Below are 11,936 nucleotides of genomic sequence, written 5' to 3'. Positions count from 1 at the left end.
TCAATTCAATTCCTTCTCCTAACACAAAGGACAAACTTTCCCAATCATTAGCAGCAAACACAATCACAATGACACAGAGAAGGTTCCTGTAGAGTACTACAGATATGTAGGGTGTTTAAACACTTCCCTATGTATAACCGACCCCCCGGACTCTAGAATTTCTAGTCTAGGTGAAATCCCCACACTTAGCAAACTCCTAGGGTTTAGTTGAGATCTTTTTTTCCCTTTCCTACTCGTAGGACAAATAAGAAAGTTCGTGTGATATCGTAGGAAGAACTGAAATAAAATTCATCCCACCACGGGCGCATTCTCCTTCCAAATTTCGCGTGAAGGATTTAGCGTGCCGTCCTCCCAAGTGAAACGGGGAGGTAAAGAAAACGACACCACAGTCATGTAGTTCACACAAAACCTTTTGTTGCATAAGATACTCTCTGACAACTGCTAGCGGCATCCTAACCTCATTAACATCATTTACCAGGATCTGATCATCACATAACTCAATAGCATTGGTCGTACCAGCATGAGGAGGCATAGGATTATTCTGCACATTAGGACCAGTAGGGGCAAACGAGATAAGTTTGTCGTCAAGGAGATCCTGAACCTTCAACTTGAATGCTCTACACTTTTCAATAGTATGGCCCGGGGCCCCTGAATGAAATTCACATCGAGCATTAACATCATAACCAGGAGGGAGAGGACTAGGTGGAGGTCCAAGTTCACGGAGTTGTACCAATTGACCAGCAAGCAACTGAGGGAGGAGTTGGGCATATGACATTGGAACCGGATCGATACGCCTATCTTGGAATCTTGTTCTTTGTGGGCCCCTTTGACCTTGAGGTCTAGGGTTCTGTTGACGATTCTGAGGAGCAGCAGCTTGTTGTTGTGGTACAAAAGGCTGTTGGGGTGCCATCCATGGTTGTGGGAGAGCAGCAGCATATGCTTGAGGGACATATGGACCAGGAATCGCATAAGGCATCGGATAATAAGGAGGTGGAACAGCAGAATATGCAGGAGCCCGGCCTTGGTCAACAGAAGCGGTGCTAGTCTCACCTTCCTTCTTCTTCACAAACCCGGAATACGGCTTCTTACCATTACCACTTGAAGTGCTAGGACTAGTGACGCCTTGAATGGTACCAGCTTTGACACAGTTCTCAACCCTCTCACCGATGATGACCACATCCGAAAAGGAAGGAGAAGTATTACTAACCATGTGCTGAAGATACGGCCCCTTCAAAGTCCCCATAAACAGATCAATCAACTCTCGGTCCAATAAAGGAGGTTGGACTCGGGCAGCAAGTTCACGCCACCTCTGGGCGTATTCCTTAAAAGACTCTTCAGATTTCTGTGACATATTTTGCAGCTGTGCACGGCTAGGAGCCATAGCAGTATTGTAGTGGTATTGTTTCAAGAAGGCATCAACAAGTTCTCCCCAAGTACTAACATTAGACCTCTCGAGCTTCATATACCACTCTAACGGGGCTCCAGTGAGACTATCCTGGAAGAAATGCATAAGCAGAGGTTCGTTCTCAGCGTGAGCGGCCATCTTGCGGCAGTAGGAACGAATGTGAGTCTCTGGGCAGGTAACTCCCTTGTACTTATCAAAATCTGGCACCTTGAACTTCGGGGGAATAACAATCCCAGGTACCAAGCACATAGCAGCAGTGTCGAAACTCGAAGTTTTAGCAACCTCAACGGCCTTAAGGCGTTCTTCAAGAGCTTGGTACATCTTAGCAGTCTCAGTCAACTCAGCAGTAAGATCATGTTCAAGATCAATAACCTCGTGGTGGTCATCCACCACCTTAAGTGTCTCATTGATGGGAGTCTCCTTAGTTTTCACCCCTCCATCAGCAGAATTGGTAGGAGTATCTTTGATCAACCCAGCAACGCTCTTTCTGAGCTCTTCTTGTCCTTGGACAACAACATGGAGAGTCTCCATAAGTTGGGTCATTCTTTCCCCCATAACATCCATATCCCTACGGAGGGCAGCTTGATTCTGTTCAAATTGGTCCATGATTCTCTCGTTGCTCCTGGTGCGGTAAGGATGTAAGAAAGTCAGCTTCGTCGTCGGGAAAGAAATCTGTTGTTGGAAGGGACCCCAATTAGAATCTGATAAAAACCTGAAAATGCAGTATGATATGAGTGCATGGGTGCATGTATGCATGTTTTATTATTTTCAAGACTTTTTAACTTTGTCTCAAACCAACAACACAAGATAATGGAGAAAATAGTGAAGCATAACCAAGATAAGCTCAACCAAGATAAGCACAACCAAGATAAGCAAACATAATTGATTAATTCTGCAACCAAGTTTTGAAGTACAAAATATTCTGCTCCCATGAGCCAACAAATACAGAAATAAAATCAGGAATCCCATCCAACAAATCTGGTGGTGATTCTACAACAAAATCAGCATTTAAGCAGGATCTCCCATGTCCAGATGATGAAGAGGGCTATCTCCAATGTTCTTATCACTCCAAATCTTCATTTCTTCAAAGAGCTCCTTGGTCTCAACACGGGTGGGCCTCTTAATGATTTCTTGAATCAGCAGGTCTTTTCTGAAATGCATTGTTTCCATGTGGCGATTCTTCACCTCCCAATACCTAGCTTCCTCTTGAACTTGGGTATTATTCTGGTCTTTTTCTCTTATCTGGCCTTTCAGCTTTCGGATCTCTTCATAACACTTCTCTATGGTATTCTGGCGATCCAACAAGAGTTTGTCTGCTTTCTTGCGACGAGATTTTTCTGAATTGGCATTTTCAGTCTGAATCTGGAGCTTTTTAGTCAAATCTGCCAACTGAGTCTCGTAATGTTCCTTCAGCTCCTTCTCTTGAGATTTAGTAGATTTAGGGTCTATAATCACTCTTGGCCTTTTCTGAGAAGTACTTCCTCTAGCATACAATTCTTCAAGTTCTATTTCTTTTATTTTCAACTTGTGAAGAGCAGAAAGCTTCTCTTGCCTATCAGTATTCATCTTAACTTGCATTGTTTCCATTTGTTCAGTCAACTTCCGATTCTGCTCAACAGTTTGATTATAACGAGGCATGGAGACAATGTTGGGTTGTACACCAGCGAGAGGATACAAAGGATCCTTTGGAGGGAAAGGCATCCCTTGGGTGTTGGCCACAGCTTCAACCCACTCAGTATAGTCTTTATAAGTCGCACAGTCTCTTTGACCGAAATGCTTCTTATCTCTCCAGCAAATACTCTTCCAGGCTTGCGCAGCTTCTGCCATTTGTCCACTATCGGTGGCTGAATGATAGAAAATGTTCTCGGCAATCTCTGCTCGTTCAGGAGGACTAATGAAGGCATATCCATATGTTCTTCTAGCCAAGACAGGATTATAGTTGATCCCACCTCTGATGCCCATGAGAGGCACATTTTTGAACTTCCCACAACTCATAACAACTTCCATGTTATCCAAAGATCGGTTGTACCAGACAATGTCCTTAGCTCTAAGCCCCATAATCCTCTCAGCCCATTTAGATGTGTACCTACTATCAACAAAAGCTCCACGTTCTGGCAAATGTGATCTGAACCAACGGTATAGCAACGGAGCACAGAATCTAACCAAACCTCCTTTCTGCCCATTCCTGTGATGAAAGGAATGATAGACATCCCCCAGAAGTGTAGGAACGGGGTTCTGCAAAATGAATATGTGGATGGCATGCATATCAACAAAGTCAGGCACATTTGCGAACATCACAATACCATAGATACTTAGAGCCAAGATAGCTCTAAAAGTGTCCCACTCTTTGGCTTCAGCAGCATCACAACCTCTCTTAACCAGGAACTCCATACGAAAACCAAGACAACCTCCTTTCTTGGAGAGATTTGCATCGACAACAGACTTGCTCAAATAAAGAGCCTTAGAAATTTCAATGGAATCAGGGGCCTTCATGGCGCTATAATAAGGTACTTTTATCCCAACAGGAATGCCAAGGAATGACGAATACTCTTCCAAGGTTGGAGCCAAAAGATAATCAGTGAATGCGAAACAACGGAGGGAAGGATGATAGAACTGAAGCAAAGTGTGAACCCCCTCTTGCTCATACTTGGTAAACGGCATCTTGAGAAGACTCAGAATATACCCATATCTCTCTCTGAAATTGGTTGACTCATCCGGCGTGATCTTCTTTGCCAAACAGTCTTCAGTGGTGGAGCCATGTGTTAGTCGGAGACAAAGCCAAAAGTTCCTGAAAATAAATGAACATGCATGTTAAATGATATGGTGGAATGCATTTCATTGGGAGAATCCTAAAATCTTTTCATTATTTCTTTTCTTTTCTTTTTCTTCTTCTTTTTTTTTTTTTGCAAAAAGGTATGTGTATATTCTTTTTCTTTTCTTTCCTCTTTTTTGGAAATAGATTTTAGGATTCTCCACAAATGAAGTGAGGTGGATGCAATAGCATGATGTGTCATGTGCGTGATGTGGTGAGAGACTGAATGTCTCTCGCAGTTCCGGATATCTGGGTAATACTGATTGTAACAGGTTCAAAATTTCGGCTTCAGATTGCAAAATGGAAATCCGGGTATGATGAAGGCTAGTATCCTGTCCCTCCCCAAACTCACGGGTATGAATTCTAGACACGGACAGGTGGTCCCTAATGGTCACTAGGGTCTATAGTTCCCATGGGGTACAAAGTGTTTGAGGCAACAAGCGTGCCAGACACAGTGTTCCATGAAAGAACCTCGCCCAGTTGTGGTACCCCACATCAACTCGATCGTAGCAAGAGCTACGGGAGTCAACATGAGCATCCACGCTAATCCTATGTGTCACTTGGCCTGGGTAGTGGGCCTTTTACCTCATACAAACCCCCCACCTGCAAAACAGAACAGAAGACCCCAAGGAACACAAGATATAATCCATATGCATGATGTGCAAACAGAAATAAACATGATATGCAAGCAGAAAATAAACATGCAAACATATATACAAGATATAGACATAAAAACAAGTAAACACCCAGTAAATAAACAAACAAACGCAGGCTAGGATCGACTCACTAAGGATGGACCAGCAACAGGTCTAGCAACATCCCCAGCAGAGTCGCCAGCTGTCGCACGCTCGCGAAAAATGAACAGAGTCGCCACCAATATATTTATCCCATAAGGGAAAGGAATATCACAAAACCTAACAAAGGAAGGAACAGGATCTTGCGACCAGAGAATCAAGGTACGGGAGTCAGTTACGCAAGGGGAAGGTATTAGCAGCCCTCGCGCCCATCGTACTCGATGGTATCCACCTATGTTTGTTTCTATCTAAAGGGTGTGTACTATGTCTATGTCTATATGTGAATGAATGCAAAAGAAGTACGGGGAAAAGAAGGAATATTTACAAATGTGCTCGTTCAAGCCCCGCGACTTGATGCCTACGTATCCCTTCCAGGAATCAGAGCGCCGTAGTTCGGCTCAAGATTTTCTGTTTGTTTTTGTGTTTTTTAGTTGGGCGGAGTTAACGCTCGCGCTCTCGCATAAGGGATCGCCTAGGATGCAATGGAGCGGAGATAACAATGCCCTTAAGAAAGGAGAGAAGAGAGAGAGAGTTTGAGTGTTTCGAGGAAATCCCTTAAGCAAGGGAAACTCGAGTTACTCTTTGGTTTGTGTTTTTTAGAAGTTGGGAACTTACGCCTGAATGGGACCCTTAAGCAAGGGAGATCCAAGCACTCGAACATTCCCTTAAGCAAGGGATGTTCAAGCTTCCATTCCCTTTTTAAGAATTTTCACTTTGATTATTAGTGTTTTAAGTATTTTCTTTGTATTTTTTAAAGGGGATTTTAGTCAAGTATTTATTAGATGTTTTAGTGTTGTAAAAGAAAAAGAATGCAAAAAGGGAACTAGTCCTAATTTCTACATCTATGTTATTGATTATTCTAAGGGAAAATGAGGAGGAAAAGCAATTAAATGAGAAAACAAATTTAAAGACCAAGGGCATTTTAGACAATTCACATATATGGAAAATATTCACAAAGAAAAAGAATTTAAAATCTAAACTATTCAAGAGAATTATTCACAAGTAACTTCATTTTTATTCATGTTAGAAACCACTTTGAATTAACACAAGAAACTACTTATTATTATGGTTTATCAACCAATCAAAATTCAAGGAAACAACAATAAAAAAACAATTAAAGAAAATAAAATTCTAAAAATTCTAATTGGGTAGAAAAATGTTTTTGTCAATTTTTTTTTATTTAAGAACAAGGAAATATTGATTTGCAAAAGAAAGGAATTAAAACCTAAGAGAAAAATCACTTTTATTATTTGTGTTGTTATTAACAGGGGGTGCAGAAGTAATTAAAATTGAGCTAAAAGCAGTTAAGGCCAAGACTGGGCCAACAAGGGGGTGAGAATAGCGTAGCTGCACCTGGCCCAAAGTCATTAGCGCATGGTGTATCAGTAAAATGGGGGTTAAGATCTAGAAACAATTCCCAGCCCAGTAACGTGAGGCCCAGCGTTTGCATTTATTCTTCATTTTATTTTGTTCTCATTCAGGTTCCATTATATGTCATAATTATTGCACATGGAAAATTCATGTAACGTAAAAAGAAAAGCATTCACACATGAGATCAATTGGTCAAGCAAAGATAAGTGACTAAATGACAAAATCAATATGGGCCAAATTCTGTTTCAACACGTCATGTTTTAATTATCCTCCACCTAACGAAACTCCAAAACTTGTGGGAACATAACCAATAGTCACGCGCCACCTCATTTCCCAATCACATGAATAAGGACGAAATAACAATAAAGACAAAAACGGATCAGCAAATGGAACAGAGCCACGTCACGGTTTGCATGGGCTGCCGGAGCTATCTCCGGTCATCCCTTCCGGTCGCACTCCGCCGGAAAAAAGTGCAATATTCAGAAAATTAAAACTCGACCACTCTCTCACTCGAAATTTCATGTAGAATCCAAATATGCAATTAGTTTCAACATTCCAACACTCCATCAACAAGAATCATAGCACACAACGTTCAATCGGAAAAACGAAACGAAGATACACAACGTGTAACCACCACGCACATTCAGATGCATATACTCCTATCATACTTCTATTAACATGCTGAGTTTGTTCAAGGATATTACCTGATCAAGGTCTGGTCCGAAAGGTAATGGAAGCTCCCTCGAGCTTCAAGGACGCAGTGCAGCTTCCTGAAGAGTGTCAATGGCGGAGGAGCGACTCTGCTTGGCCGGAGCGTTACGAGTTTGCCATGAGGTAGTGGAGATCTTCACAGTGGTAGCAACGTGATGGTGATGGAAACCAAAGATGATACTTGGAATTTGAATGTTGTGGTGGTGAGAAAGTGATCGGAAGTTAGTTACAAGAGTGTAACAACTTCTTGTTGAGAGAGGGTGAGAGAGAGAGAGAGAGGGATAGAGAGAGAGAGAGAGAGAGAGGTATAGTGATATAGTGAAGAGTGGAGGTGAGAAATGGTTGCTGTATGGGTTTCTATTTATATTGCCAACCATTGGTTTTGTGATTCACAATCCTTGAATGTGGGACTTGACTTGTGTAGCTTGCAATGCAACTTTCTCATTTTTCCAATGTGGGACTTGCAACACAACTCTTTCCATTTCTCCAATGTGGGACTTTAGCTTGTGTTGTAGTGTTGCAATGGTTGTGTAGCTTTGAGAATAGTTTTGCAACATGCATGGCTTCATGCAAACTTCAATGGAATAATGCTTGCATGGTAATTAATGGCCTATAGAGACAATATGTTGAACAATTCATGCATAATGCTGCAGCAAATGCACTGTCTTTGACATGCCCACAGTAGCCACTTTATGCCTTCATATCTCATGCCATGGGGGACCAAATGATGCAACATTACTGTCATAGCAAAGAGGGCGTGGGATAGAACAAGATTGGTGTTGGAGACATCTCAAGATAAGGCTTAGAAGTATGAGAAAAACAGCCTTGAACTCATGCAATTACCACTGCACACGCCCAGCAGCATGCTGTCCCATGCGTGTGGTCAGATTGTGACTCTGCGAGGGTGGTACTTTGAGCCTCTCTATCTCGATCAATACATGTCCAAAATCAGTGATACTGGTCTCATTGGATAGAGGATATGGCAAGGAATAGCTTAGATCTGGGCTTGTTTAAGATAGAGACTTGTGGAGGAAGAAATAGGCCTTGACATTTGGCCCACCATGTGTTTGCTGAAATGCGTTGCATGCCCAGAATTCTGTGTGACGGCTGCCTGCAGAGTTTGGTCATGGTTGGGGTACCACTTTGAAGGCTTGTATCTCACTCAATATTTGTCCAATTGTACCCATTCTTGTTTCAATGGATAGAGGAGATGGCAAGGAAGAGAATGATACCAAGTTTGCATTCATAGCACTTCTGTAGAGCTCTAAAAGTGGCTGGAGATTTGGCATGCCATGTGTTTGTGAAAATGCCAGGTCATGACCTGACTGGTGACCTGGAATGTGACTTGATTCAAGTGAGTTTCCAGCAACTTCACACCACTTTAACTCTTCATACAAGCTTCAAATGAAAAAGTGTCCAACTACAAAGTTGTTCTCCTCCATGAGAGGAACAACTTTGATGTTGGAAACTTTTCCGGAAAATGTCGTTTGCCGCGTGTAATCTGGTGCTGAAGTGGACTGCTCAACAAGATTTAAGACATCAAAAAAATTTCTGTGTTGGAATGTCTTTTTTCTATTTTTCCAACTTTTTGCCGAACTCCCGATTTTATCCATTCTTCGACTTTTCTTGATTAATTTTCCACCAAAAGTCAATATTTGAATAATTTTCCCGATTTTGACCCAAAAGTCAACTGTTCCGATTTTTCCGACTATTGATGAAATTCCCGATTAAATCTCTTCCACTCACATCCAGTCAAACAAACACATCCACACAGTCAGTATGAGAAGTTTTCCACACATAGAAGCCACCTCTGATTAAATGTTGACCAGAAAGTCAACTGGTTGACTTTGGTCAAAGAAACCCTGATTTAAAGAACCAGATGATTTGCAAGCTTGTACCCTCTAATCAATGCCCTGATTTGAAGCAGAGAGACACCCCAATTCAGGAGCTTCCATGAACATAGAACCACATGATTATACCTCAGTCTTCTTATTTTCTGATCGAACTTCTTTGTAATAGAGCTTTTTCTTGCTAGCCTTTGAATAGCACCAATGATATGAATGCATGAACGTGAATTATGACCTAAGTGATGTATGTACATGAATGCAAAGCCTAAGCCAGTTAGAAGTTAAAGGGTAGGACAAATTTGGGGTATGACAGACATGTGTTTTAAAAATAGGCTTAAATATACGATGCCCCCTGCCATTAGGGAGAGAATCGGTTTTTCCCCCCTGAATTTTTTTTTTGCGATCCCCCCTATAAAACAAAGATTATGTTTTCTGCGCTCCATGTTCCTTATTTGGGTGACTGGACTTTAGGAATCTTCCAATGTGGCATCAGAAATTTGCTGATTGTATAATATTATTGACATGTCACCATCTCCACCACTTCAACCTTCAATCTACTATATTCTAGAGAGATGTCAACGCTGTCACCACTACCATCTTGCTTCAACCTTCGAAACCACCAACCATGGCCTCCATCTTCACTATTGCTCAAACCTTGTTCACTCCCAAACCTTCGATTCTAATCTCACCTCCGCAACAAGAAGAATCTAGCATCTTTCTCTGCAGAACTCTCGTCTTCTCTATACGGAAACGACATCATCACCTTCTTCATCTAGAAAATCACCTCAACCAATCTCGTTACAATTGCCTTGCTTGATGGAGTAAAAATCTTTGATCAAATATGAAAAATGGAAATGATTTAGGGATTTAGGGTTCCGGTAATCCACAATTTTGACCCTGAACAATTTAGGGATTTAGGGTTCTGATTGAGCCATTGATGAAACTGATTTTGTTACTGTGGTGCAACAAAGTGGTGGAGATTGAAGGTTGAAGTGGTGGAGATGGTGAATGGTGAAGTGGTGGAGATTGAAGGTTGAAGTGGTGGATATGGTGAATGGTGAAGTGGTGGAGATTGAAGGTTTTAGTGATAAGAAAATACTGCACAAGATCAATGGGTTGTTCGAGTTGCTCATTATGGTGGTTTACTCAAGGCTGAAGTGCTGCAACGATATATTGCTCAAAATCTTCCATGGATTCAATACCATGAATTACCAGGTGCTGGACACTTGTTTCCACATATCCAATAAGTGAGTGCAGCTATCATCAAAACACAGTTGCTAGATACAAAATAATGCACTGATGAAGCTAAGCTGCCATTGTTAGTTTTGGTGATGTTGAGCGGTGGTGCAATGAAGATTGAATAACGTAGAAGAAGATTGAATAATTTTGGTATTAATTGATTTTTAGATAATTACTTGCAACACAAAAAATAATGGTGCAATGGATTGATATTTGGTATATGAGGTATGGGTCATGGGTTTGATTCCATGGAGAGACATTTTTCTGAAATTTTTTCATAAGAATTTCAAAGAATATTGACATGTCAATAATATTATACAGTCAGCAAATTCCCGATGCCACATTGGAAGATTCCTAAAGTCCAATCACCCAAACAAGGAACACGGGGCGCAGAAAACATAATCTTTGTTTTATAGGGGGCGCATTGCAAAAAAAACTTCAGGGGGGAAAAACCGAATCTCGCCCTAATGGTAGGGGGCATCGTATATTTAACCCTTAAAAATATATTTTTGTAGAATTGTAACATCCTTTTTCACATGTTACTCTGATTTAATTAATATATTCCGCGAGGTTTAGAAGGGTGTTACAATAGTGGTATCAGAGCATAGTCGGTCGTTGTAACCAAAGTCTTGTTATTATTCCCTTGTATATGACTAGTGTGAGTTGACACTGTCGATACTTTTGTTCTAATAGAAATTGTTTTGTGAATGAGCAGAACAATGGCTGAAGAGGTGGAAGGAATGATGATGCTATTATAGAGGCTCTAGGCATGATTGCTGGTGTGCTAGGAGGAAATGCCAATGGAGCTAGGATTGGTGCTAACAGGAAATTGGGGAAATTTCAGAAGAAAAATCCTCCATTGTTCAAAGGCACTCACGACCCTGATGGTGCTTAGAAGTGGCTGAAGGAAATTGAAAGGATTTTCCGGGTTATCGATTGCGCTGAGAATCTGATGGTGAGGTATGGTATGCATATGTTGTCTGAGGAAGCTGATGACTGGTGGGTTGCTACTAGAGCTGAACTAGATGTTAATGGTGTAGCAATCACTTGAACTATTTTCATAAGATAATTTTTGAGACGGTACTTTTCTAAAGATGTTCGGGGAAGAAAGGAGATTGAATTCTTGGAGCTGAAGCAGGGTAATATGACTGTACCGGAGTATGCTTCCAAGTTTGTTGAGCTGACGAAGTACTACACCCACTACAACAATGATGAGGCGAGTGAATTCTCGAAATGTATCAAATTCGAGAATGGCATCCGCGATGAGATCAAACAAGATATCATGTATCAGAGGATTCGTCGGTTTGCTGATTTAGTGGACTGTAGCAGAATTTTCAAAGAGGATAACGTCAAGCTGAAGTCATCTCACTCTCGCGAGTTGGTTGAAAAGAAAGGTAAGAAGCCTATGGATCGAGGTAAGCCATATGATAGAGGAAATCCTAAAGATGGTGATTGGAAGAAGCCTAGTGGGGGGGGACTCCGGTGCTTTTGTTAGGTGTTATAATTGTGGTGAAGTCGGACATCGTAGGAATGAGTGTAAGGTTGAACAGAAGAAGTGCTTCAAGTGTGGTAAGGTGGGTCATAAGGCTACTAACTGTAGAATGAATACCGTGAATTTCTACAACTCCGGCGAAGAAGGTCACTTCAGTCCACAGTATGCAAAACCAAGGAAGAATCAGGCTGGTGGAAAAGTAATTGCCTTGTCTGGGTCTGAGACTACTCCATGGGATCGATTGATTAAATGTACGTGTTTTATC

This window comes from Vicia villosa, linkage group LG2, assembly GCF_029867415.1.
Source record: "Vicia villosa cultivar HV-30 ecotype Madison, WI linkage group LG2, Vvil1.0, whole genome shotgun sequence".
In the NCBI taxonomy this organism is placed as follows: Eukaryota; Viridiplantae; Streptophyta; class Magnoliopsida; order Fabales; family Fabaceae; genus Vicia; species Vicia villosa.
The sequence above is the reverse complement of the archived record's forward strand: the minus strand, read 5'-3'. Positions refer to the sequence as shown.